The sequence below is a fragment of the Mirounga angustirostris genome, unplaced genomic scaffold, assembly GCF_029215605.1.
Source record: "Mirounga angustirostris isolate CCGP_5_RB_7025 unplaced genomic scaffold, mMirAng1.0.hap1 SCAF_16, whole genome shotgun sequence".
NCBI lineage: Eukaryota > Metazoa > Chordata > Mammalia > Carnivora > Phocidae > Mirounga > Mirounga angustirostris.
The window spans coordinates 45,707,998-45,734,314 of NW_026991724.1; the positions used below are offsets into that span (position 1 = coordinate 45,707,998).

Below are 26,317 nucleotides of genomic sequence, written 5' to 3' on the forward strand. Positions count from 1 at the left end.
TCTGATCCTTGAGCACCAAATGACCCTAACAGTATGGAAAGTGGAGACCAGAAGATTCTGGCATCCAGACTCTGCACGCAGGTAGTGCTGTTGGCCGAGTTGCAGGGACCAGGGAGTCAAGCTTTGGGAACTGAGCGAATCCAGACAGCCACTTCTCTCTTAGCTGTTTGTTGGATCTCCTCACATTCCTTCCTCCTGGCCTAAGGCTCCGCCCACGTACCCGGAGTGTGTTTGTGGGACAGTCTCAAGGGGCCAAATTTCCATCAAAGAATGCTTCTTAGCACAATTCCTTCTTAACTTTTTTATTTTGGGGGCGCCTGGGTGGCTCAATCGGTTAAGCGTCTGCCTTTGGCTCGGGTCATGATCTCAGGGTCCTGGGGATCGAGCCCCGCATTGGGCTCCTTGCTCAGTTGGGAGCCTGCTTCTCCCTTTTGCCTTTCAAATAAGTACATAAAATCTTAAAAACAACAACAACAACTTTATTTTGAAGGAATTTTAGATTTCAAAAAAGTTACAGAAAACATATGGAAAATTCACATGTCGACCCTTCACGCAGTGTCCCCTCACGTTACCATCTTAATGTACCTTGTCACGATTACCAGAACCAGGAAATGAGCACTGGTCCAGTAGGATGAACTAAATCACAGGGTTTAGTCATGTTTTGCTTTTTTTCCACCAATGACCCTCTTCTACCCCAGGATCCTACTCAGGATGCCACACTTTGTGGTTGTCCTGCCTCGGCTTCATCTCCTCCAGGCTATAATGGTTCCTCAGTCTTCCCTTGTGCTTCCCGACCATAACAGTAAATATGCATTTAAACCCCTTCTGTGATGTTCTAGGCGCTGGGGCTTCAGGAATGAACAAAACAGAATCCTTTCTCTACGAGAACCGACATTCTCCTGGAGAATAAGATAACAGACAAACAGGTGAACGTAGGAGAAGTCGGGTGGGGAGAAGAACTACAGCGATGAGTAAAGCAGGAAGGGGGCTGCCTGGAAGAAACGGGCAATTTTAGGCAAGGTAATCCGGGAAGGCCTCTCTGAGGAGGCCCCGAATGGAAGCAGTAAGGTGGGTGCCCAACCTAATTCTTCCACCGGCCTACAGGAGAGCTAAACCAATTATCTCACTTCAGAACAGGGTTTTGGGAATCCTGGCAAATAGGACAATGTGTCCCCTCTCCGAGGGGCCGCCCCTACTTAGCTCTCGCCCTCAGTTCCCCTGTGAAAATGCCGAGCATTGCCAGATCTTCTGATATATTTTTCCCCAATAGAAGACAAAAATGAAGAATTCTTACCAGTCCAATGAACCCAAATTATGTTACATCAGATAATTTTCAGTGATTTGTGGAGGAACATATTTTGTTTACATTGTATTTGTTATTATTAGTTATTAAGTTACTTTTGCAGCAAAAGATGCCAACTTTTCATTTTGGTAGTACTGTGGTTTCCTTTTTAAATATACACATATATATTTACATATACATATACACGTGTACATAAATATGTGTATACATATATATTTAAGTTTAAAAATGAATTGGTTTACTGGGCCACCTGGCTGGCTCAGTCGGTGGAGTTGTGTGACTCTTGGTCTTGGGGTCGTGAGGTCGAGCCCCACGCTGGGTGCAGAGATTACTTAAAAATAAAATTTTAAAAATGAAAATGAAGTGGTTTAAAGAAAATGTTAAGTGAATAATTGCACAGATGGGACTAGATGCAGCTGAAAAGGAAGAGCAGAATACGGTGACTGAGGCATTGTAAGCACTGTTCAGGCCCAGTCTCCCACACTTTCTCCTCTAGGTCAGGGGTTCTCACCCAGGGACCTGCACGGAGATTGGCGAACTGTTAGCGTGGACTTGTGCCCCGAGCCATTTGTGTTATGGTGGGTGCATCGGCCAGGAATGCTTTTAGCTGCAAGAACAGAAAACCCAGCTCACAGCGGTTTAAACAAATGAGGATTGATTTCTCTCCTGTAACAACAAACCCAGAGGTACTTGGCTGGGAGGTTAGTTCAGAGGCTGAGTGGTGTCTGGTCTGGAGCTTCTTGGATTCTCTCAGCCTTCCCCTCGAGGTCGCAAGGTTGCTGCTGTGGCTCTAGCCACGACAAGGAGGGGAAGGTCCCCAAGCAGCACGTGTTTTCCCGTCGTGAACTGCTTGAGCATTCCCACCCCTCAACCCCCGCCAAAATCCCCCCAGAAGATTCCACTTACATCTCACTGGCTAGAAATGTGTCATGTGTCAAATGAAATTTCATTTAGCTTTCCAGCTTCTCTTGGGGCAGAAACCAGGGGAAGAGGGACTGAAGAATGTCAGTTGGGTTAGCTAGCCAACAGTGTCTGGCTCCACAGGGGAAGAAAAACAATAATCATTAACATTAATGGGTCCTGACTCTGTGCCCAGCCCTTCCCTGAGCACTTTACGTGCATGATCCCATTCTGCGCCCCCCCGCCACCGCACTCACCCTGTGAAGTCGCTGCTGTGATCTCCCCCACAGTGATGACTTGGAAACTGAGGCACAGTGGTGAAGCCACTCACCAAGTAGAGGAGCCAGGGAAGGGGACATTTGCAGTCTGTCGCCAGAGCCTTCGCTCCTGGCACTGCGCTTTGTCTGGGGTCCCAGACTGCTGGCTCTGTGACCTCGGTTTAAATCCTTCCAGCCAGGGAGGAACAGGTCCGCATATTTTGCTTTGGGGAGGTTTCAGTCATTACAAAGCTTTCTTGTGAACCACATCCGTGCTGCGTTAACTACCTCTCCCTGGGTCTGGTCCAGTCCTGGTGAGCAGCACGAACCCCGCGTCGTCTTCCTGGCTTGCAGATCGATGGCTGAGAAGACCTCCTGGCCTCCCCTTTCCAAATTGTATCTGTGATTTTAATTCCTCTTCCTAGAAAGAGGCTCTGGCCTTGTTTCCTTTCTTGGGGTTCTGCTGGCCGATTCAACACACACTTAACCATGAGCCTCCTCTGTGTCCAGCCCTGTAGTGTGGTGGTGTGGGGACCAGCTCATGGCCGGGTGGACCCTGCACTTGTGGGGCTCCTCATCCAGTGAGGGAGGCAGGCCCTCAGTGGCAGTGACTGTCCAGAGCGGTCAGGGCTGGATGGGGGGAAGCCCAGGGGGTGGTGGGCCGCCAGAGGAAATAACCTCACCTCGCTAGCCCGGAGGTCAGAAGGGGCTCCTGGAAGCAGCTTTGGGCCTTAGAGGAGGAAGAGACTCATCAAGGAGCAGTTTCTCCTTCTCCATGTCCCCTTTCTTCAGTGAAACTACCCCTTACGGCTCTTCTATCTGAATCTCCATCCCCCTTCCTCTGTAAAATGAGGGGTTGGGACTTGGGTCGCCATCCATCCGTCTCACAGACATGGGGCATTTCCCATTTCCCATTTCCCAGTCCAGTGCTGGGCCCGAGGCTTACAGGGATGCACTCCTGAGAGAGAGTATTTGGGGAGAGCTCTGTAGGTAAACAGCCTGGAGTGATGAGAGTTCTAACACGGGAAGCCACAGGGCTGCAGAAACTCAGAAAGGACACCAAACCCTGCCTTGGGATTTCAGGGCAGGCTTCTTGAAATCAAAATGGCGATATCAAAAATGGTTTGACGTGGTAACCAAGAGCACAGGCTCCAGAGCCCAGCTAAGCCCCGGGTAGGGAGTGCAACCCAGGGGCCTCCTAGCCCTTGAGAATTGAAAAGTGATTGTGGAGCTCAGATACTTAGAGTAGTGCCTGGTGCCAAGTAGTTACATAATAGACAAGGTGGTGGACGTGGTGGGTGATCAAGGCTTACATGCATTAGCCTTACTGTGTGTCAGAGGTTAGGCAGCTTAGTCTCCGGCCTATAAGATAATAAGCACTCACTGGTGCTGTTACGATGATTTATTTACCAAATATGACTATTTACTTTGCATCTAGCCCCAAGCTGGATGTAGCAGCACTGTGCTCTGGGAACGGGCTTGTACAGCCAAGGCCTGGGCCAGAAATGTCGTGGGAGCAGAGCAGAGCGGCTCTAGTGTGTGTTGGAAACCCACTGCAGTTGGCTTTCCAGTCCTTTTCCAACTCACTAGTCCCGGGGCCTTTCAGCACTGGCCGCTAGCGTGTGGGCTGCCCTTGACCTCTGTGACCAGAACGCATGGATGCTCTGCTCAGCCCATCAGCCGAATCCCAAATTAGACCTGACAGCGTGATTTTTTCTCTGGGATGGAGCCGAGAGGGCAGAGCCCCAGTGGGTGATTCCGCGGGAAGGTTGTCAGCCCGAATTAGCCCAGGCCCTTTCGTGCAGCCTTGCTGCTTCAGCTTCCTCTAGCTAATCGGGTTTTCCAGGCCGTTTCTGGCTTCTGAGCAGCCTCCTCCCATCCCCAGGGGCTGAGGCTTGGCCAGGATCCCTAAGGAGCTGTGTTTGATGAGGGCCTCCAGGCAGGCTCTGTTTGGGGAGAGCAGGGGGAGGGCTCTGGGTCCTCTCATCCCTCACGTCAGGAATTCAAAGTGGCGATTCCCCAGGGACTAGTTGTTCCATCCCCTTATTCTCTCTTCCCTTCACTGAGGTTCATTTCTGGCGGCCAGAGGCCACGCCACACCGCCTTGCTTCTCACCTCCCATCTGTGGTCACAATGATCTCTGCATCAAGCTGCCTGCCTCCGTTCACGGGAATGCCAGTGATAGGCGAGATTCTGCTGCGGTAACAGGTTGACCCCGAAATCCTAGAAGTTGGACCGCACAGATGTCATTTCCTTACTCGTGACACCAGGCAGGTCAGGTGGGGGGTGCTTTACATTGTACCCCAGAGACGCAGGTCGATGGGGCTCCCGTCTTGAAGCCCCGCGACTAGAACACGTAGCTTCCAGGGTCACCGGCAGGAGAGGGAACAAGAGAGTCACGTAGCACTTAGATGCCAAGGCCCAGAGTGACACAGTTCAGTTCTGCGCACACCCAGAACTGGTCGCATGGGGGCTGGCAAGTGTTCAGTGAGCAGTAAGTGTCCTGGCCACAATAGTCAGTTGTGCAACTTATTAAGCACCTTCTGTGTGGCAGGCCCTCTAGGGCTTTGGAAATACAAGGGGTCCCCACCTTCCTGGAGCTCAGTTCAGGGGAGGAAAGCAGAATCTGAGAAACAGCTGTGTGATTGCATCTGCGCTAAGTGCCCCAATGGAGGGACCGTGAGGGCATTTTCCCGGGAGGCCTGATGTGTTTGAAGGGGTCAGGAGATGTCTGTGGTAAGGACTGACACTTGAGGGGAGGCCAGAGGGAGGAGAGGACCTTAGTGGAATGTGAGGGAGCGTTCCCGGTAGAGGGAACAGCATCCGCGGAGCTCTGGACTGGGAAGAGCTCGGCTCTGCGAAGGAGCTGGAAGGCCAGTGGAACTGCAGGGTGACCACGGGGAGACGTTGGGAGGAGTTGGGTATTTGGAACACCTACCTTGAGGAGCTGTTGCCAGAACTGAGCTCAGTCATTGTCTCAGCAAATAGCGAGTCCCTGCTCTTTGGCAGGCGGTGTTTCAGGTACTAGGGACAGAGCCGTGAACAGGACAGACAAATGTCTCTGCTGTTGTAGAGGCGGCGAGAAAAAGAAATACAGTGATTTTCCCCGGGAAAATGAGTATGACCAGTAAATAGGGTACTTTCACAGGGAGAGTAGGGCGCGGATGCTTTTGGCTACAAATAACAGGAAACCCCATTTGTGTTAGTGTAGGCTGTCAGGGAATGGGTGGGCTCCCCAGCTCCCAAGTCCAGGGGTTCTTTGGGCCACCTTCTGGGCCCATGACTTGGCAGTTGCACAGTGGCATTGAGGACCCAGGTTCATTCTGCCACAGCCCTGGCTGCCTTCACTTTAAGGCAGGCCCCGTCCACAGTCCTAGTGTGGCACCTAGGGACACTGTGGGCGGTGTCAGTTGGAAGCGAAAGCTTTTTCAAACTCTGTGCCCCAGGCACCTTCACTAGCTCACTTTTGTGGCTAATGAATTGTAGGGGCGGCGGCTGCTTCAGACAGGAGACCGTGGAAAACAGGACCACGGTAGGGCGAGGAGAGGGAGGATGGGGGCAGGTTAGGAGGTGGAGTGGACAGGGCCTGCTAATGGCAAGGCTGCTCGAAAGAAGGAATGTTGAGCAGACAGACAGACACAGACTCACACAGGTGTCCCCCTTGCACTGTGGCTTCTTCCCGTAGAAGTCATGGTCCACATTTGCATTTTACAGGCTCAGAAATCTTGCAGGAAAGAATCCTGCTTCTTTGGCTCTGGGACCTTTTTATTTTCTAAAAGACACTTAGTAACACATTCTGCCAAAAAAATTGGAAAAATTTTGCTTCCATGCTTCTCCTCTTCGCAGCATATTAGAGTCACTAAGAAACTCCCAAGGCCTGGGCCCCACCCCAGACCAGTTCATTAGCATCACCAAGGGTGGGACCAGGCGTGGGATGTTTTTTCTTTTAAAGCTCCCCAGATGTTTCCAGGGTGCGGCCAAGGGTGAGGACTACTACTTTATCGGGTTCTTGGATGAGCTTCACATTTAAAAAGCTGTATTGTTTGCATCTCTGATCATCAAATACTTGTGTGTTGGTTAAAAAAAGAAAAGAAGAAGAAATCAAAGGACCCAGAATCCTCCCAGATGATCACATTTGCTAACTAATTTGTTCCTTCCCAGTGTGTGTCCTAAAACAAGGTGTTTCCCCACCTTTTCAAAGAGATTTTTAAAAAAGTTTTGGGGCCTACTTGAACTGTATAGGGACTATAGATGACATAATCAGCTGTCTGTTTATGTTTAAGTTTATTAATTTTGTGACACATTTAGAATCATTATGATATAAAAAATGGTGAAATGTAAATGTTGCTTACATCTTCTCACATATCAGAAAACAATGTTCTACTCTTCACAGGCATCCTTTTCACGAGAGTCATTTTTCTGGCCACTTATACATATTTCCAAAGTCCATCATTTCCATGTCCATCTGAAAGCGTGATACGGCACTTCTTGAACTTACGTATTATGCTTTCACTGGAAACGATATCCCAAGGCACAGGAACCCAGTCACATATCAGACATTTGGGTTTTTTTAATTCCCCCTTTTAGTTGTGTATTGGTGATCTCTAAACTATAGCCAACCACACTAACTTACTTTGTTACATTTAAAAAATTAAAACAAGAAACAAAACCCTAGGGATGCTTGGCTGGCTGAGTCCATAGAGCGTGCGACTTTTGATCTCGGGTTGTGGGTTCAAGTTCCATGTTGGGTGTAGAGATTGCTTAAAAAAATAAAATCTCTAGGGGAAAAAAATCCTGATTTTTTTTTTTTTTAAGGACAGTTACTGAAAATGGATAAACGAATGAATGTGAACACATAAGAGTGGTTACTATAAGCACTTGTTTTTGAGTCAATCAGACTAATCATTCCAATATGATTAAAAAATTGAGGAAAATGAAATTTCGTGCCCCCCAGTGGCACTCTGCGTCAACACAGGTTTCGGTATTACCTCACACTTTTTTCAGTTTCCCAAATTCTAGTTCAGTGCCTCGTAAGACTTTGCATCAAGTAGTTTGTTTAATAATAAATGAATGTTGCTTAACAATGATGTGTCCCAGTTCCTTTGTAAAAGAATCTTTAAAAGGCCTGTTTAAGTGACTTACAGCACGTGGAATGACCAGGGCATGCCCTTGGGAATATTTTCTAAGTCTGTTATAACGTAGGCCTCCTATTTATCGTTGTGGAAACCAGTATCATTTAAGCCTTTAGGAGCTAATGTGTCTCTGCCAAATAGTGCTGTATTTGAAATAAGGTAATACAAAAACTCTGAAAGACAATTCTTATTCCTGAGGATCTATTTTTTTGAGGGGGGTGGGGTGGGGATCTTGCCTTATATCTGGGCAGATCTTGGATTCAAAATACATTGATTAGGTTAAACACACAAAATTGGCTCAGTGCCTTTGACTTTCCTGCCATGAGCAATGATTAGCTGGAGAGCCGGGGTTCTCCGACTTTCCCAGCTTCTAATCCCATTCATTCATTTCTTCATTCACTCATACAAGCATTGATTCATTTCCTGTCAGCTACCCTAAGAACTGGGGTGGAAGACTGTAGTAAAAATGGCCTGCGTTGGGACTCCAGCCTTCCAGTTCTACCTGCGGGACTATGGCCAAAGCAGTTAACCTCCCTGTGCCTCAACTTCCCTGTCTATAAACTGGAGGTGGTAATACTACCTACCTCCTAACATGGTTGTGGAGAGTTAGGGATTTCATACAGATCCACCATCCCAGGTTGGAACATGATCCAAACTGACCGATTATCATTGCTGCAGAAATATCCGTGTGATGGATGCTTCCCCTTACCCTACCAGGGTACAAGCTCTTTTGCCCGTCTAAAATCCAAATTATCCAGAATTCTAAACTACATCTGGCCCAAAAGGTTTGGAAAGGGATCATGCAGTATAAAAGCACTTAGCATGGTGCCTGGCACATAGTAAATGCTGTGTTAATGGTACTGATTTATAATTATTATTTAAAGTGCATACCTCACCGTTCTTAATCATCATCATGGAAATGCAAATGATAACCACGGGGAGATACCATTACACACCCATCTCAATGGCTAAAATAAAAGACAACATGGGAGGAGATGAGGTCAGAGAGAATTCCATGGGAAGCCTTATAGGGACTGAGGCTTTCTCCTAAATGTATAGTGGGAAGGTTCTGAGCATAAGACGGACGTGCTCTGAGTCATGTTAACAGAGTCCCTCTGGCTATGTGTGGGAGCAGGGGTGGGAGCTAGGAAACTAGGGCGAAAGCTCCTGCCAAGTCCATGGTCCAGGCAAGAGACACTGTGGGGAAGTAAGCAGATCCTAATATTTTCAGGGTGGGGCCACATGGACTGGGTTGGCGCGGTGGGGTGGGGGGGTACCTGGGAAGGATGGCACTAAGGTTTTAGCCTCAATACCAGGTGAATAGGGAAGACGTTGAGTCGAGGACCACCTGAGTGGAGGTTTGCAAGGAGAAGGTGAAGGTGGTGTGAAGAATCGAGAATACACCTTTGGGTCTGTTAAACGTAAGACGCCTTTTAGGCAGCTGTGCTAGCCAGCTAGGAGGCAGCTGGATGTTCAAGTCTGGAGTTGCGGGGAGAGGTCTAGGCTGCAGAAGGAAATGTAGGAGTCCTCAGCAAAGAGACAGTATTTAAGGCCAGGAGACTAGACGAGATCACCAAGGGAGGAGTGTTGATAGAGAAGAGAAAAGCTGTCCAGAGTCATGATGAAGAATCCACAGAACAGGTGGGAATGGGGGGCCAAGGGAGGGGGAGACCCAGGGAGCACAGAGACCCCGAGGCCAAGTGAGGACAGGCGACGTGATGGACAAGTGGCTGATGGGAGTGGGTTCAAGAGAGGGCTTTGGGGGGTCTTTTGGGGGTTTTTGTTTTTGAAGAGCAGTTTTCAGGTTTATAGGAAATTGATCACAGAGACTTGTCCCCACCGCACGATTTCCCCTGGTCTTTACATCTCCTGTTAGTGTGGTGCATTTGTCACAACTGATGAACTGATGTTCATTATCATTAGCTAAAGTGCCTCATTTGCATTAGGGTTCACTCTTCGCATTCTCCGTTCTGTGGGTTTTTGCGGACCCACCATCACAGTACAGTACAGAATAGTTTCATGCTCCACCTGTTTGTTCCTCCTGCTCTCCCTACCCCCCACCCCCCCACCCCAGGCAACCACTGACTGATCTTGCTCCGAAACCCGGCCTTGCGTCCACCTCTCCAGCAGAAATGAGCTGTGTGAACATGTGGCCCCGTGTGTCCTGTTTGTCGCTCTGTCTCTAGTGCTCAGGCCACCTCATCCAACACACCGTAGTTGCACAGTAAAAATGTGTGAAATTAATGTCTTCTCTGACTGGGGAGGGACTCGAACTTGAAGGGGACCTTGGAATCAGAGGCTGTCATTCCAGAGTGTGACAAAAGTGTGTTTTATGGGCCTGAGCTTCTGTCCCCAGTGAGCATCTTCCCTCCTCCCTGCCATGGGTGTTAGGGGGAAGGAATGATCGGAAATGTCACCTGGGCATCAGGTGCCCCCAAACCATTGTCCCCTGGCAGGACTGACATGGCTTCCCCATCTGTAAAATGGGATATGGACAGTATTGACCCCACAGAGCTGTCGTATGGAGTCGAGATAATGCTGTGAAACACCATAGGTGTTAATGTGAGCTGTTGTTAAAAGTAATAATATCATTACCATTATTCTGACTTCACGGCACTCACCAGCTGGTGGGGGAGATAGATATCAGATCATCACTCAAATAACCACATAATTTAACTGGCCATTAAACTCTTAAGGAAAAGCCAGGGTACCTTGAGAGAGCAGCAGGGCGGGAGATTGGGGGGGGGCTTCTGGGAGGGTCTGAGAAGACTTTTCCTGAAGAAGTGCCCCGCTAGCCTGGGCTTGAAGGATAAAGAGGAACTCCCCTAGGGGAGAGGTGTTTTGGGCAGAGAGAATAGCTTGTACAGAGGCCCCGAGATGGTGCGCGGCTGAAGCGTGTTGGAGGAACCTGGTATGGGCCCTGATTGGGGGTGTGGGGGCCGGGTCAGCAGGCCTGTCATACTAGGCCTGGTGATAAGAGATTTGGACTTTCTTCCCGTGGCCCCTGGGAACCACGGAAGGGTTTTAAGGAGAGCAGTGACACTGTTCGGTTCAGTTTGGTTTTTTAACTCCTGCGTGTACTCTCAAGGCTTGGTGTCCTGATTCCTTCCCCTAGGACAGTTTGTACCACCTGCTGCAAGCCAGGGTCACGGGCAGCTGCTCCAGCCCTCCCCCCACACGCAGCACCTTGAAGCGCGCTGTCCTCCGGCCACTCAGTGTGTGGGGGTAAAAGGAGCTTTATCTAAGGAGAGGGTGCCCTGGTTCCAGACTCACGGCTCCCGGGGAAAGCAGCGGCTTGCCAGCCCAGGCCAGGCCACGGGGAGGCCTGCAGCCCAGGTCCCAGCAGCCCCGCCTCTGCCTCGGAAAGTCTCTGGGCCTTGCTTCCGCTTCGAGAAGGGCCCGAGTGCACTCCCCACGATTACCTCGTTTCCCCCCAGACCTGGAGCTGCCAACAGCACCCTCCCTCCCCGGGTCCCTGTTTCTTTTATAAGATGCCAACCAGTATGTTCTCTCGGTTCCCTCTTCTGGGTCAGGCCCGGGAGAGGGGCAGGACAGGATAGGGAGGGGAGTTTCCAAATTACCTTTGTCTTCTCGGGCCCCAGCACAGGAAATAGCTCTTTTTGTGGGCCAGTTCCTTGGGGAGGCCCTCTGCCAGTGCCCCCCGCCCTGCAGTGCGGGCCCAGGTGAGTCTGCCAGCACCCCCTCCAGCCTGGGAATGATGTCAGATTCTTGGGGTGCGGAGAGACCCGGGTACCCCGAGCAGCCACTCTGCTGGAGGGGCCTCTGCCGGTGGCTCGGTAAGTGGAGGCCCTTGCTGTCCCTTGCTCTGCTGTGCCCGTGGTTGCCTGTTCCCAGAGGAGGGTTCGGACCCCAGGGAGAGGGCAGCCTCCCTCCAGAGTACTTGGGTGCCTTGCGCCTTAGGAAATCCACAAGGCTTGCAACTGTGGCTCCTTAGCTGTGCCACCCACGTAGCTGAGAGACTCTTACAGAGACTCTGAAACAGATGGGCTCCCCATCCAGGCCTGGTCCTTGCTCTGAAGTGTGTTCTGGGTATTGTTGACTCCTTTAATGCTCCCAACAGCCCTAGGAGGTAGATACTGCCGGTTTTATAGATGAGGACACTGAGGCACAGATAAGCAGCTCACTTACCGAGCCATACAGCTAGGAAGTGGCAGAGCAGGACTCAAACCCAGGCCGTGTGGGTGACTGACTGCCCACCTGCCCTGCTAACACCTGCACATACTCTCCTTATTGCATCACTGTTGATTTTCTCTGCAGCACTTACCATAATCAATTTGTTGACTTGTTTGTTGCCTGCCTACACCGTTTAGCATGTATGATCCTGTGGTGATACGGATTACGTGATACAAAGTACGCGTCTTGTTCGTTACTGTAAACCCAGAATAGTATCTAGGATAGTACCTGGCACAGGGGAGCTGCTCGGTCAGTCTGGGTTGAATGAATGAACCAAAGTTGCCAGTGAAAAGGATGTTGAGAAACTGGATCTCTCGTACTCTGCTGGTGGGAATATCAAATGGTACAGCCACTTGCCAACCCAGATTGGTGATTTTTTTTTTTTTTTTTTTTTTGAGAGGGAGAGCGAGTGAGAGAGAAAGAGAGCGAGAGCGCACGAGCAGAGGGAGAGGGAGAAGCAGAATCCCCGTTGAGCAGGGAGCCCGACGCAGGGCAGATTGACAATTTATTAAAAATTAAATATGGGGGGGCACCTGGGGGGTTCAGTTGGTTAAGCATCTGCCTTCGGCTCAGGTCATGATCCCAGGGTCCTGGGATCGAGCCCATCTGGCTCCCTGCTCAGCGGGGTGTTCGCTTCTCCCTCTCCCTCTGCTGCTCCCCCTGCTCTTCTCTCTCTCTGTCAAATAAATAAAGAAAATCTTTAAAAATAAATAAATAAATATGCAGCTGTTCTGTGACACAGCCGTTGCAATCTTGGGCATTTATCTATCCCAGAGAAATAGACCAATGTTCACACAAAAACCTGCACCAAGTTGTTCACGGCAGCTGGAAACTGGAAACAGCCTAGATGTCCTTCAGCTGATGAATGGTTAAACCAACTCTAGTACATCCATACCGTGATATCCTACTCAGCAGCCAAAGGGAACAAACTATTGATAACATGCATCAGTGTAGATGAACCCGAGGAAAAAAGTCAGTCCCAAGTGGCTGCATACAGTAACCATTATACAGACGCCATCTAGAACTTTCATAGCTAGAGAGGAGAAGTCAATGCCTGGCCTTCAAGCTTCGAAGGACAGGCTGACTCTCTTGGTAGGGGCAACTGGTGACTTTAGGTTGAAGCCAGTTCTCATGGACCATTCTGAAGATCCCAAGGCCCTGAAGAATTATGCTACATAAATGGAATAACAAAGCCTGGATGACAGCACATCTGTTTACAACATGGTCTGCAGAATATTTTAAGCCCACTGCTGAGACCTACTGCTCAGAAAGAAAAGATTCCTTTCAAAATATTACTGCTCACAGACAATGCACCTCGTCACGCAAGAGCTCTGATGGAGATGGACAATGAGATTTATGTTTTCATGCCTGCTGACACAACATACATTCTGCAGCCCATGAATCAAGGAGTCATTGTGACTTTCAAGTCTTACTATTTAAGAAATATATCTTGTTGGGGCGCCTGGGTGGCTCAGTCAGATGAGCGTCTGACTCTTGGTTTTTGAGGGGTTCAGGACTGCAGTAGCAGAAGTCACTGCAGATGTGGTGGAAACAGCAAGAGAACTCGAATTGGAAGTGGAGCCTGAGCATGGGACTGAGTTGCTGCCATCTCATGATCAAGCTTTAATGGATGAGGAGCTGCTTCTCATGGATGAGGAAAGGAAGCGGTTTCTTGAGATGGAGTCTACTGCAGATGAAGATGCTGTGAAGATGGTTGAAATGACGAGAGGATTTAGAATATGACATAGACTTAGTTGATGAGGCAGCAGCAGGCTTTGAGAGGATTGACTTTATTTTTTTAAAAGATTTTATTTATTTGAGAGAGAGAGAATGAGAGCGAGCGAGCACATGAGAGGGGGGAGGGTCAGAGGGAGAAGCAGGCTCCCCGCCGAGCAGGGAGCCCGATGCGGGACTCGATCCAGGGACTCCAGGATCATGACCTGAGCCGAAGGCAGTCGCTTAACCAACTGAGCCACCCAGGCGCCCGAGGACTGACTTTTTTTAAAGCACTTCTCCTGGGGGTAAAATGCCATGAAACAGCATCACATGCTAACGGTAATCATTCGTGAAAGGAAGAGTCAATCGATGTGGCAAACTTCATTGTTGTCTTTTTTTAAAATTACCACAGCCCCCCCAGCCTTCAGCAAACACCACCTCGATCAGTCTGCAGCTACCGACATTGAGGCAAGACCCTCCACCAGGAAAAAGATTGCGACTTGCTAAAAGCTCAGACATGATGGCCAGCATTTTTTAGCAATAAACTATTTTTAAATTAGGATAGGCACTTTGGGGGTTTTTTAGACATAATGCTCTTGCACACTTAAAAGAGTACAGTACCGTCTAAACATGACTTTTATGTGCACTGGGAAATTCATTTGACTCACTTTCTTGAAATAATCACTGTATTATGGGCTTGGACCTGAACCCAGAGTCTCTGTGAGGTATGCCTGAATATGGCATCTCGCAGTGTCTTACAAGTATATGTGAGTCTTCAGTTTCCTCTATAAAAATTTCTGTTTCAAACAAGTTGCCAATCAGAGGAAGGGGGAGTGGAGGGTGGCTCTGGTCAGAGAGGAGTGGAGAGGTTATCCATTTCTCCCGAGGTCAGCCTCGGAAGGGGTTCAGGTAGGGGAGGGACCTGGCCACGTTGGCATTTCTGAATGAACCTGGCTGCCGTAGGAGAGACTGGGGTTAGGGTGAGGTTTTTAGGGGGGTGGCAGCCCAGCGCCCAGGGAGAGGAGCTGGGGCAACTCCCGGATCCTAACTTGCTGGTGCTTCTCCTGTGTTTGGCCGCACAAGTCTGGAAAGGGGCTTTGTGTGCAAGGAAGGTGTCCTGGCTCCAGCCTCGTCGTTCGTGGGGGGAAAATGGCTTGATAATCACCCGTACGCCACCATGAGTCCCTCAGAACACATTTTACTCCGTTAATATGTGTCATTGACCAGCCCCCAAGTCTTGTTTGGGGTGTGGATTACACAGGTGTAGACAGGTGTCAAAATTCATTACCTGTGCATTCAGAACAGGTACATTTATGTGCTTATACTTCAGTAATTAAGTATCTTCCATCAAATCATAACGATAATAAAACAGCTCATATTTATTGAGCCTTTACTCTGTGCCAGGCTCCATGCTAAGCACTTTCCAAGTGTCAGTCCATTTGATCGGCACGACAGGTCTGTAAGATGGGTACTTCTGTGGGTATTTTATAGATGGGGCAATGCTGGTGAAACCTCTGGTCCGTGGTCACAGGGCTGCCTCGTGGCAGAGCAGTGATGGGCGCCCAGCACAGGCTGACTGCGGAGCTCAGGTTCCTCTGAGTTCCCAATCGTTTTGCCGGGGCCTTTCCCTTGATCCTGATGGACCGATGATACACTGCAGCCGGTGGGGTCTCCTTGCTGAGGGCCTCGGACCACGTGCTAGTTCAGAGAGCCCCGCTGTCGTCAGATCTTGGGGGAGCCCAGATCCAGAAGTCCGACCTTTGATTCAGGAACAGAGCCACTGCAGGAGAGCCCGGGCTGGGCTTTCTTGTCCGCTCTCATCCACATCTCCAGCCAGCTGGGGATTAACCCCCTGCTGTTATCAGGAGAAACAGAACATAGGATGCTTACTGCAGTCGGCTCTTGTGATGGATGAGGGCAACAAAGTAACCCGCGGTGGGAGGTTCCTGAGCCCTTGCGCACAAAGGACAGCGCAACTGGCTGTTTCTGTGGCGTCACGTGTGGGGCGGTCTGGGCGGGCAGGGGACATGCAACTTGAGACCTGTAAATAATGTCCTTATGTCAGGGTGTCTCTGAAGCCCCCCTTTCCCTCTTGCAGAGAGGATTCCGTGATAAGTCAGAAAATGGCTGCCTAGTTTGTGGGTCCCTGTTAGGATGCTCTTAGTCCCAAGTAACAAAACCTTGACATCATTTGGCCAAATGGCAAAGAAATTTAACGTGTCTTAGATGTCCATCAGGCGGTGGCCGTCAGGTGGGGTAGGATCAGCAGCTCAAATGTCTGTCATTAAGGACTCAGCTTCTCAGAGTTAGCTTCATTCTAGTATGGAGAGATACAGATCTAGATATATAGATATAGATAGATGTATGCCTTTTGTCCCAGGATGGCTGCCAGTGACAGGGCCACTTGCTTTCTTGACCGATGATACACTGCAGCCCGTGGGGTCTCCTTGCTGAGGGCCTCTGCTACACCCTGGAGGGCGCGTGGGCCAGAGCCGCCTCCTGAAAAACACCCCGGCCATTCCTGGGGGAAGAGAGATACCTGTCTTCTGCCTCTAGGAGAGAGGGGGGGAGAAAAAGCCCATCCCTCATGGGTTATAAATACTTCCTTTAGTCTACGATCGATCCCGCTTAGGTCATGTCCCCCCCCTCTCCAGGCCAATCAGGTCACCTGAGGAATGCCACACCTTGATTGCCTATGACCAGTTGGGGTCCCTTATCCAGGAGAAAAAGGAATGGGTACGGAGCAGACAGCCAGATGCCTGCCACAGCTGGAAAGGGCCTCCAAATTCAGTCCCTGACCCAGGCTCACTAAGTTAAAAAGCTGTGTCAGGCCCAACAGATGCTGGCATTTGAGAACACAGAAATCTGGTTTTCTTTTGAAGGAGTAGAGTGATCTGTGTCTAGTTTCTGCCTTCTGCCTGTTCGTCCACCCAGACAAGTAGAGTTGGTCTCCCATAGACCACTTGTCTGTTGGCAGAAACAGCATGCGTTGCCTCCTTTCTCTAGGTTTTTCTTACTTTTTCCTTCATTCTCTGTCCGTCCCTTCCTTCCCCCACTTTGAGGTGTGTGTGGTGTGTCTAGAGCTATGTACGTATCCCTGCAAAATATACACTGAGATTTAAATAAGAGCTTCCAGAAGTGGTTTAAGGCTCCGTATCTCAGTCTGTTTCTTCTGGTTTTCCCCAAACAACAGGTTTTGAGATTGACCAGGTCGCTCTGTGAGTTCCCGTGTGTTGTGTCTGCCCGCTGGACAGCTGAACGTGATGTGTTACCTGTCACTCCTCACGTTTCCAGTCCCCGGTGTGGCACCCGGGTCACCCCCAGCTCCACACCACCACAGACGGCACTCTGTGAACATCCGCATACCTATGTCCTTCTGAGTCCCTGGGGTTTACATCCAGGGGTCATGTTAAGGCAGAAAACAGGTATCTCTCTTCCCCCAGGAATGGCCAGGGTGTTCTTCATGAGGCGGCTCTGGCCCACACGCCCTCCAGGGTGTAGCAGGGTCCAGCTTTCCCCGTTGATTTGTCACCATTTGCTTTTATTCTGCTTCCTAATTTGTGCCAAGCCAGTGAAGTTGGGGTCTCAGATTGCTAGTCTGGCTGAGGGCTACTTCCTGCCTCCTCCTGCACCTGTTACCCGGACTCAGGCCTCCCTCGGCACGAGTGGCCCATCAAGAGATGAAATCAGGCGGGAAGGGCACGGTCGGTCATCAGGGCCACACCCTGGAGCCGGCTGGCCTAGGTTCACATCCTGACCCTGCCATCTAACTTGGCAAGTTGCTCAACCTCTCTGAGCCTGAGTTTCCTTAAATAGAAAATGGGAACAACAATAGTATCTATATCTTAAGATTTTTTTTTTAACTTTTTTTTTTTTAAAGATTTTATTTATTTGACAGAGAGAGTCACAGTGAGAGAGGGAACACAAGCAGGGGGTAGTGGGAGAGGGAGAAGCAGGCTTCCCGCTGAGCAGGGAGCCCAATGTGAGGCTCCATCCCAGGACCCCGGGACCATGACCTGAGCCAAAGGCAGACGCTTAACGACTGAGCCACCCAGGCGCCCCCCCATCTTAAGATATTTTGAGGATTTAATGAGATAATACATATAAAGCATTGTGGACAGTATCTAGCATATGTGTGATATGAAAATATCAGCAGTTACTATCACTATCATCATTATTGAGGGTTGTAAGGTGTCTGAACATTCGAATATTTTACCTTCTCTTTTCTTTTAATTCACTGCAAATTGTCCGCCTGTGGAGGCATTTCTGGCTTCTCTCTGCCGGCTTTTTAGGAAGCATGAGAGAGACTATAGTGAAACTTGTAAAAAGACAAATTGGGCCTGGATATACTCCTCTCTCCCACATTTGGGTGGGTGGCATATACTCATTTGCATGTATGTGGTTTTATTTTTAATTTTCTAAAATACGCTATGTGAATTTTTAAAAACGTCAACATTATAAAAGTATGTAAGGTAAACATTGGAATCTTGCTCCTCCTTTCCCTGTACCCCCCTCCAATCTCACTTCTTGGAGATAACAATCATTGTAAACAGTTCACAGTGTCGCTGCCATTTAAGGGTCCTATTAAGGGTGCGGACCCTGGAGCCAAGTGACCTGCGCCTGTGTCTTGGTTCCGGCACTGACTGGCTGTGTGACCTAGCGCATTAGCTCGCTGTCGCCTTCATAACAAAGCGTTATCATAGCCTGGCTGGTTTAAATAACGGAAATTCATTTTCTCCAGTTCTGAGATTTCCAGTCTAAGACCAAAGTGCTAGCAGGGTTGGTTTCCTCTGAGGCCCCCCTCCCTGGCTTGTAGGCATCTGCCCAACTGCACTTGTTCCTCTGCAGGCACATGGGGCCCACTGTCTCTCTGTGTCCTAAGTTCTCCTTACCAGGACACCGGTCAGATCGGATTAGGACACACCCTAATGGTTTCCTTTTAATTTACCTCATTAAAGGCCTTAATCGCCAAACTCAGTCACATTCCAAGGCACTGGGGTTGGGACTTCAACATCTGACTTTGACATCCTGTGCCTCACTTACCTCCTCTGTAGAATGGAGACAGTAACTGTATCTAGCTCAGTGCGCTTAATGAGTGTATGATATATAACGTGCATGTAAAGTGCAGTGTTATATTCGTGTCTGCCCTTCTCTTGATGTTGGAGTCGCTGGGTCCACGGATGTGCATGGTTTTAATTTAATAACTGACAAATTGCCTTCAAAGAAGGTTCTGCTAGTTAGTACCCCCACCCACAGGACAAGGACCAGTTTTTTCTTGCCTCTTGGTTTTTGTTTTAATAATGGAAAAATTTCAAACATTTCCAGAGGTAGAAAGAAGAGCATACAGAGCCCGCAGGTACAGGCTTGTCACCGGAGCCTGTCGTTCCTGGCACATGGCCAAGCACGCTTCATCCATCCCCCTGCCTTTGGATTATTTTGAAGTAGTTCTCCAACATCGGATCGTTTTGTTCAGGAGGGGTTTAAACACCACTCTCACAATGCGCCTGTGCCTTATGGAAGAGAGGAGGCTTTTTCCATAAAATAACCCTTGATTCGTGTGGTGCTTTCCACTTTCCAGGTGCATCTTCTCCCTTTGTTCTCAGATGCCCCTAAAAGGCTAGTGAGACAGGTGTATCTGTCAGGAAAACAGCATCTAGGTATTTCTGGGTATTTTAGGCAGAGGGAATTCGACATAGAGAATTTGGTTAAATGAGTAATAGAGGAACAGGGGAACCAAACAGGGACAGGGAGGCAGTCCTGAGACTAGACCCAGAGCTGGAGGAACACAAGGGGGCGGTGGTATTACTGGAGCCCAGGGCAGTGGGGGTGGAGGGTGAGAGGGAGAAGCACCTCCATTGGCTGAACTTAACCAGGAATCCTGGGAAATGTAGACCCCTGTGATTCAGAGCAGGGCCGGAGGTGGACAGGCAATGGATCAATCAGGGAAATTGATACCCATTTTATAGATGAGGAAACCAGAGCATCTAAGTGGCCTGGTCAGGGGTGCTTTGCTTGGTGACAAGCACCATCCGGGAGCCTGGACTCCCTTGGTCTCCCGGGAAACCTGAGGCAGCTCCTCCGGCATCGCCAGCCAGCTGCTAGTCACTGCTGCCTGGGACGGGCCTCCCTTGGGAGGCTCAAGGCCATTTGCCCATGGTTACAATTTCTTCCCTTGCTGGAGGGAGCCTCTCCAAGCTCCCCCCACCCTAGGTTCAGATAAGACACTCCCTTTTGTTCCTGTCAGAGGACTGGGTTGTGCGGTGACCTGAGAAAAGCCTTCCTGAGGACTCTGTGCCTACAAGCAGAGCTGCACCCTCCTGGAGCTGCTACCTTTGTGAAGGTGGGGGGAGCCTAGGGACCACGGGCCGTGCCAGATAGGCAGACGAGGGAGTTAAACAACAGTGCAGGAGTGAAATAAAAGAGTAGGCGGTCAGGGCGCCTGGGTGGCTCAGCCGTTAAGCGGCTGCCTTCGGCTCAGGTCATGATCCCAGGGTCCTGGGATCGAGCCCCGCATCAGGCTCCCTGCTCGGCGGGGAGCCTGCTTCTCCCTCTGCCACTCCCCCTGCTTGTGTTCCCTCTCTCGCTGTGTCTTTCTCTGTCAAGTAAATAAATAAAATCTTTAAAAAAAAAAATTATACATCAAATGTTAAATGTATAGGGGCGCCTGGGTGGCTCAGTCGGTTAAGCGTCTGCCTTCGGCTCAGGTCATGATCCCAGGGTCCTGGGATCGAGCCCCACATCAGGCTCCCTGCTCCGCGAGGAGCCTGCTTCTCCCTCTCCCACTCCCTCTGCTTGTGTTCCCTCTCTCTCTGTCTCTCTCTCTGTCAAATAAATAAATAAAATCTTAAAAAAAAAAAAGAGTAGGCGGTCAGTCCTCAAGAGAGCCCCCAGTCAGAGATGATGAGGATTGCTAACAGTAACTGGGCCCTTCTCGTAAAGCAGGCCTGTTTCAGGGACTTCACACTTCACGTAGATTAACCTCCTTAATTCTCACAGTAATCCTGTGAGGTCAGTACGACTAGTAGTCTTAGAGGAGAGAAAGAGAGTTTGGTACCTTGCCCAAGGTCACTTGCCCAAGGTCACGGAAGCTAACATTCCTGGCGATCACCTATGCTGGGCTCTGCTCTAGAGCTTTACATATTAACTCATTTTTAAAAAAGATTCTATTCGTGGGGCGCCTGGGTGGCTCAGTCGTTAAGCATCTGCCTTCGGCTCAGGTCATGATCCCAGGATCCTGGGATCGAGTCCCACATCGGGCTCCCTGTTCGGCGGGGAGTCTGCTTCTCCCTCTGACCCTCCTCCCTCCCATGCTCTCTGTCTCTCATTCTCTCTCTCTCAAATAAATAAATAAAATCTTTAAAGAAAAAAAGTGAAAAAAAAAAAGATTCTATTTGTTTATTTTTAGAGAGAACACGAACAGGGAGAGGCAGAGAGAAAAATTTGAAGTAGACTCTGCCGCTGAGCGTGGAACCTCACACGGGGCTTGATCTCATGATCCTGAGATCATGACCTGAGCCCAAATCAAGAGTGGGACGCTCAACTGACTGAGCCACCCAGACACCCCTACAAATTAACTCATTTAATGTTCATGTCAACCCTGTGAGGGAGGCGCTTCTGTTATTTCCATTGTACAGGTGAGGTAACTGAGGCACAGGGAGGTTGAGTGACTGGCCAAGGTCACATGGTAGAACTGCGATTCAGACTCAGACAACCCGCGTTCTGACTCCACGCTCTTAGCTGCCACACCGCACCGAGTCAAGGATGAGAATTACCATTTGCTTGCAGGGTGCTTTGTCCTGTACTTTTTCAGATTTTGTCTCCTTAAAGGAGAGACAGATCATGGTAGCCATTTGACGGGCAAGGAGACGACCAGGGTGAAAGAGGCAGAGGGCAGATAGCAGCCGCGCACGTCCCCAGCATCACAGCAGATCCTGTCTAAGTGCTGCACACAGGGCTTATCAAAGTGCCCTCCCAAACCCTGTGAGGTAAATACTCACAGAGGAGGGACCTGAAGCCGCCTTGTTCAGAGCTGGGAGCTATGCCTCGGTACTCGGGTCCTGTGCTGTCAACGACCCTCTGCGGATCTCCAGGGAAGTCAGTCAGGATCATTCACGGGACGTTGACTGTGTGCTGAGCACTGTGCTGGTGCTGAGAAAACAGTGAACAAAACTGGCATCGATAGTCATCCTGCCTCGTGGCTATGACAGGATGTGACAGCTGGAGCCACAGCAACCATCTTGCAACCATGAGGAGAAGCTAAAAATGATTTCAGAAGCACACACTTGGGCTTCTGACATGTGGAGCTGTTGAAGCATCCCAGAACTGCTGAGTATCTATTACTTATATTCCAGGCTGAGATACAAAGTATTTAGAAACCAGTATGGCACAGGCAACAGGCAATTATAAGGGATGGCAGCTGGTGAACACTGCCAAACGTTTCTGCTCTTTTATCAGGAAGCCCCTCCCTGCCCCCCCCCCCCTTCTAGCAGATTTCTCAGCTCTCAGCTAGAAAAATTAACGTCTGGTTTTTTCAACATCAATATTGGCAGGTAAGCACAGGAGAATAGGTTTGGAATGTTACGGGGAGGCCAGTGAGAATGTTTACTCTGGCTTAGGAAGTGAGCTTCGCCTTCCGCTCAGGCCCGGCCCCAGGTGTTTTTCTTCATGCCATGGACATTGGTGCATTTACTCATGCAACAAGATGGGAGAGCCAAGAGGTTAGAAGCATGGACTCTATAGAGTTAGCCAGCAGGATTGGAACCCAGCTTTGCCATTTACCAGCAATGTGACCTTGGGCTTCAGTTTTCTGGTGTATAAAATGGAGATGGTAATAGTACCTCTCAAAGGATTGTCGTGCGGAGCGAATGGGTTAATATGCATAAAGCTCATAGAACAATGCCAGGCGCATTGTAGACCCATATAAATGTCAGGTAGTGTGATCATTCATTCTCCCATTCACCGGATGCCAACGAGCATCTCTTCTAGGTGCCTGCTCCCCCAGGGAGGCAGGAGAGGGGAGGGGTAATGCCTGCTCCCAGGAGCTAGTCTTGTGGAGGGCAGATGCGTGTACGCGCAGCACCCAACAGGAATGCCAGGTAGGATAGGCCAGACAGGGAGGGCCCCAAGGGCTTCCCAGGGGCGGGGGGCAGTACCAGATGGGGTGGGGGGGGTCAGGGAAGGCATCACTCAGGAGGCAGCTTGGGAAGCAGGCCTCAGGAAGAGGAAGGGTTAATGTGCAAAGTGCAAGGCAGTTACTCCTGGCAGAACCCAAGGCTGAGGCCAGGAGGCAGGGATGCCGCGCGTGGTTGGGAATTAGTTGGGAGTCCTGGGGGTTTTTGGCCTGTGAGTTACAGATAGTTTGCATAGAGAAATCATCTTTGAACCCAAGTTTAAAAAATAAAAAGATCATCTAGAGTTGGCAAAACCATTTGGTCATGGGGAAAGGTCTTTGGAAGAGGAGATCCACAGCCTCCATTTTGGTAATAATGGAATCAATTATTGGGCACTTAACTGGACACCAGGCCCTGTGCTTTATATTTATTCCTCGGTGAACCCTCCCAGCCTCCTGTTAAGTTAAGGGTGGCATTCCTGTTTTCTAGAAGAGTCACTCGACCTTCCATGCGTTCAGTCATTGCCCCTTTAGCGTGTGTGTGTTGAGCACCTGCTACCAGCCCAGTGCTGTTCTGTGTGGTGGGGGAGTGAGTAGAGAGTCCACATTTTATGGAGCTCATGCTTCTGGTGTGGAGGATGGACAAGCCAACTCTTAAATGGAGAAGTGAGGGGCGCCTGGGTGGCTCAGTCGGTTGGGTGACTGCCTTCGGCTCAGGTCATGATCCTGGAGTCCCGGGATTGAGTCCCGCGTCGGGCTCCCTGCTCGGCGGGGAGTCTGCTTCTCCCTCGGACCCTCCCCCCTCTCATGTGCTCTCTTTCTCATTCTCTCTCTCTCAAATAAATAAATAAAATCTTAAAAAAAAAAAATGGAGAAGTGAATTGAAGCCAAGCTTTCTCCAAAGCCAGTACTCTTGACTGAGATTCAAGATGCTGCTGTGAAGTGGTTGGGGATACAGACTCACATCCAGCCTCATCTCCTCCTGGCTCTGTGTAACCTTGGGCTAATGACCTCCCCTCACAGAGCTTCAGTTTCCTTATATGTAAAATGAGGATCTGGGTAGGACCTCTACCAGTCAAGATTGTGGTCTGCTACATGTAACAGGAAGCCAGCAAGCAGTAGCTTAAATAAGGCAAGGTTTTTCTCTGGCACATAGGAAGGGAAGGGAGTATGGGTAGACTGGGGCAGGGCCACTGGCTGGGAGAGTGGGCTCCCCTGACTCCTTGCCCCCGCCGTCCTCAACATGTGGCTTGCAGCCTCCGATCACAAGATGGTTACCTCACCTCCAGGTATGGTGTCCACATTCCAGGAAGGAGAAAAATGGAAGGCGTGTGCTGGCTGAGCTTAGTCCTTTCTACTGGAAAGCAGTAGCTTCACCAGAAGACCTCCCGCCCACCCCCAGCCGACTTCCACTTAACCTCTCACTGATGAGAATGGGACACAGAGTTAGCCCTAGCTGCAAGGGAACCTGGGAGAGGGAGCTTTTTTTTTTTTTGGTAAGATATTATTTATTTATTTGACAGAGAGAGACACAGCGAGAGAGGGAACACAAGCAGGGAGAGTGGGAGAGGGAGAAGCAGGCTCCCCGCTGAGCAGGGAGCCCGACGCGGGGCTCAATCCCAGGACCCTGGGATCATGACCTGAGCTGAAGGCAGACGCTTAACGACTGAGCCACCCAGGCGCCCTAAGGAGCGGGCTGTTCGGATGGGCATCCTGCTGCTACAAACGAATTCAGACTTCTCTCAGGGAAGGAGGGTGGGCTTGGATTTGAACAACACTGGAGGCTCCGCCGTGCAGCCACGAGTATGAGGCCCTTGGCACCTGGAGCAGCCCCCCGGTGGGGAGCGTTGACATAGTCTCCCACTGAGGTCCTGAGTTCTTGTCGTGGAGAAAGGACACCGCCCTGTGTTCCGTCTCCTCATCTGCCCGTCAGGAGTGAGGTTCCTTGCCTTCGTGCCTCCTGAGCAGCACCTGTGAGTCTATGAAACCCTGGATGGGAAGGACTGCAAGGTACATCCCGCCCTGTAGGAGGGCTGGGGCTGGCTTTTGTTTGGAAAGTTGTCTCTTTTTCTTAAAGCTGAGCCCAGCCCCGGCACCTGATGGTCGGGCCAAACATAGTGACCTGAGATGGCTCATTTATTCGTATCTCCGTCCCACTCGGGTCTGAGGAGCGTGGGGGCGAGAGCAGGAGTGACAACCGCATTTCTGTGACCGGATCTGGCACAGCACCCTGTACCCACCTGGTATCCAGCTTCTTAGGACTAAAGGCCGTGGAGCTCCGCTTCATGTGAGGAAACGGCCAGATCCTCTCTAGTCTGTCCCCTTCTCTGTGCCAGTGCTGTCCCTGTTCGGGGCCATGCCCCGCCCCGCCCCGCGCCACCCCCCCCCAAGGGATGGCTACCCAGCCTCCTCATGGGACTCTGCTGCTTGGTGGGTTCATTACCTATGGGGCATTCGGGTGGGGTCACTGCCTCCAAACACACTGGAGCCTTTGCACCTACTGCCTCTGTCCCCCTCCACCTGCCACCACCCCTTTCGTGAAGCCTTCCTTGACCCCTACTGTGCAGCACCCTGTTCTTCCTTTTATCCTTTTACCCTTTATCCTCTCCTCGGCTAGCTTTGTGCTGACGCGTGTACTTGGTAAAGGCACTCACTCAATTCATGCGTGTCTCCCTTCTCCGGCCAAAGGGCAGAGAAGGGCCTACCTCGTTCCCTGCTTTCTTACATAGCTGGTTCCCAGGAAATATGCGTCTAGTGAATTGGAAATCAGCTACATGAATGGAAACTTCCTGCTTTGTCTCCCTGGTTTTGAAAACCCATTCGTTAAAGGTAATTTGGGAGACTACAGGAAGGTAGAAAGAGCACATTTTCAAAAATCACTGGTAGTCCCAGCACCAAGAATTAACCCCAACTGACATTTTTGAGCATTTTTTTTCAGTCTTTTTTCTATGACTGCATCTGCACATGTATAACGTCCTAAGGTTGAACAGTGAGACGTGCAGTAATCTATTTAGCCATTCTCCTGTTGTCAGACATTGGGTTTGGTTCTCTCTTTTTGCTTTATAACCAATGCTATAAATGTTTTTCTTCATTCCCATTGTTTCTTTGGGATCAATTCCCAGAAGTAGCATTACAGGCTCAGAGGTTAAGAACATTTTTAAAAGCTATTGCCAGATTGCCTCTAAAAAGGTTCCATCAACTGTGAACATTAAAAAAAAAAAAAGAAAGGAAGGTTGTCCTTCGGGTGCCTGGGTGGCTCAGTCGTTAAGCGTCTGCCTTCGGCTCAGGTCATGATCCCAGGGTCCTGGGATCGAGCCCCGCATCGGGCTCCCTGCTCCACGGGAAGCCTGCTTCTCCAACTCTCCCACTCCCCCTGCTTGTGTTCCCTCTCTCGCTGTATCTCTCTCTGTCAAATAAATAAATAATCTTTTTTTTAAAAAAAGAAAGTTGTCCTAGGAATGAGTGGCTGATTTCCTGGTGTCCTGGGCTCCTGGAGAGCCATTGTTTTAGGGTCCTGAGGGCCCAGTGCCCCCTTCCAGCCCTTCTGCCTTGGTCTTAGTCCCCCGGGCAGGGGATGTTTGATTACGGTGTTGTGCAAACAGAGCTGCAGGCTTTCGCCATCTGCCAGCTGGTCCTCAGGCTGACAAGAGGCTTTGCACCTCATAGTCAAGGGTCAGGACTAGAGTCTTTCTAGAGCTCACTGTGG

The 26,317-nt window shown here is 50.0% G+C and overlaps 1 protein-coding gene across 12 annotated transcripts in view; it reads left to right on the top strand.

Annotated features, from left to right (window-relative positions):
* SIPA1L3 (signal induced proliferation associated 1 like 3) overlaps positions 1 to 26,317 on the top strand; it is a 227,432-nt gene that overhangs the window by 88,864 nt on the left and 112,251 nt on the right. The gene's annotated exons all lie outside the window — the stretch shown is intronic.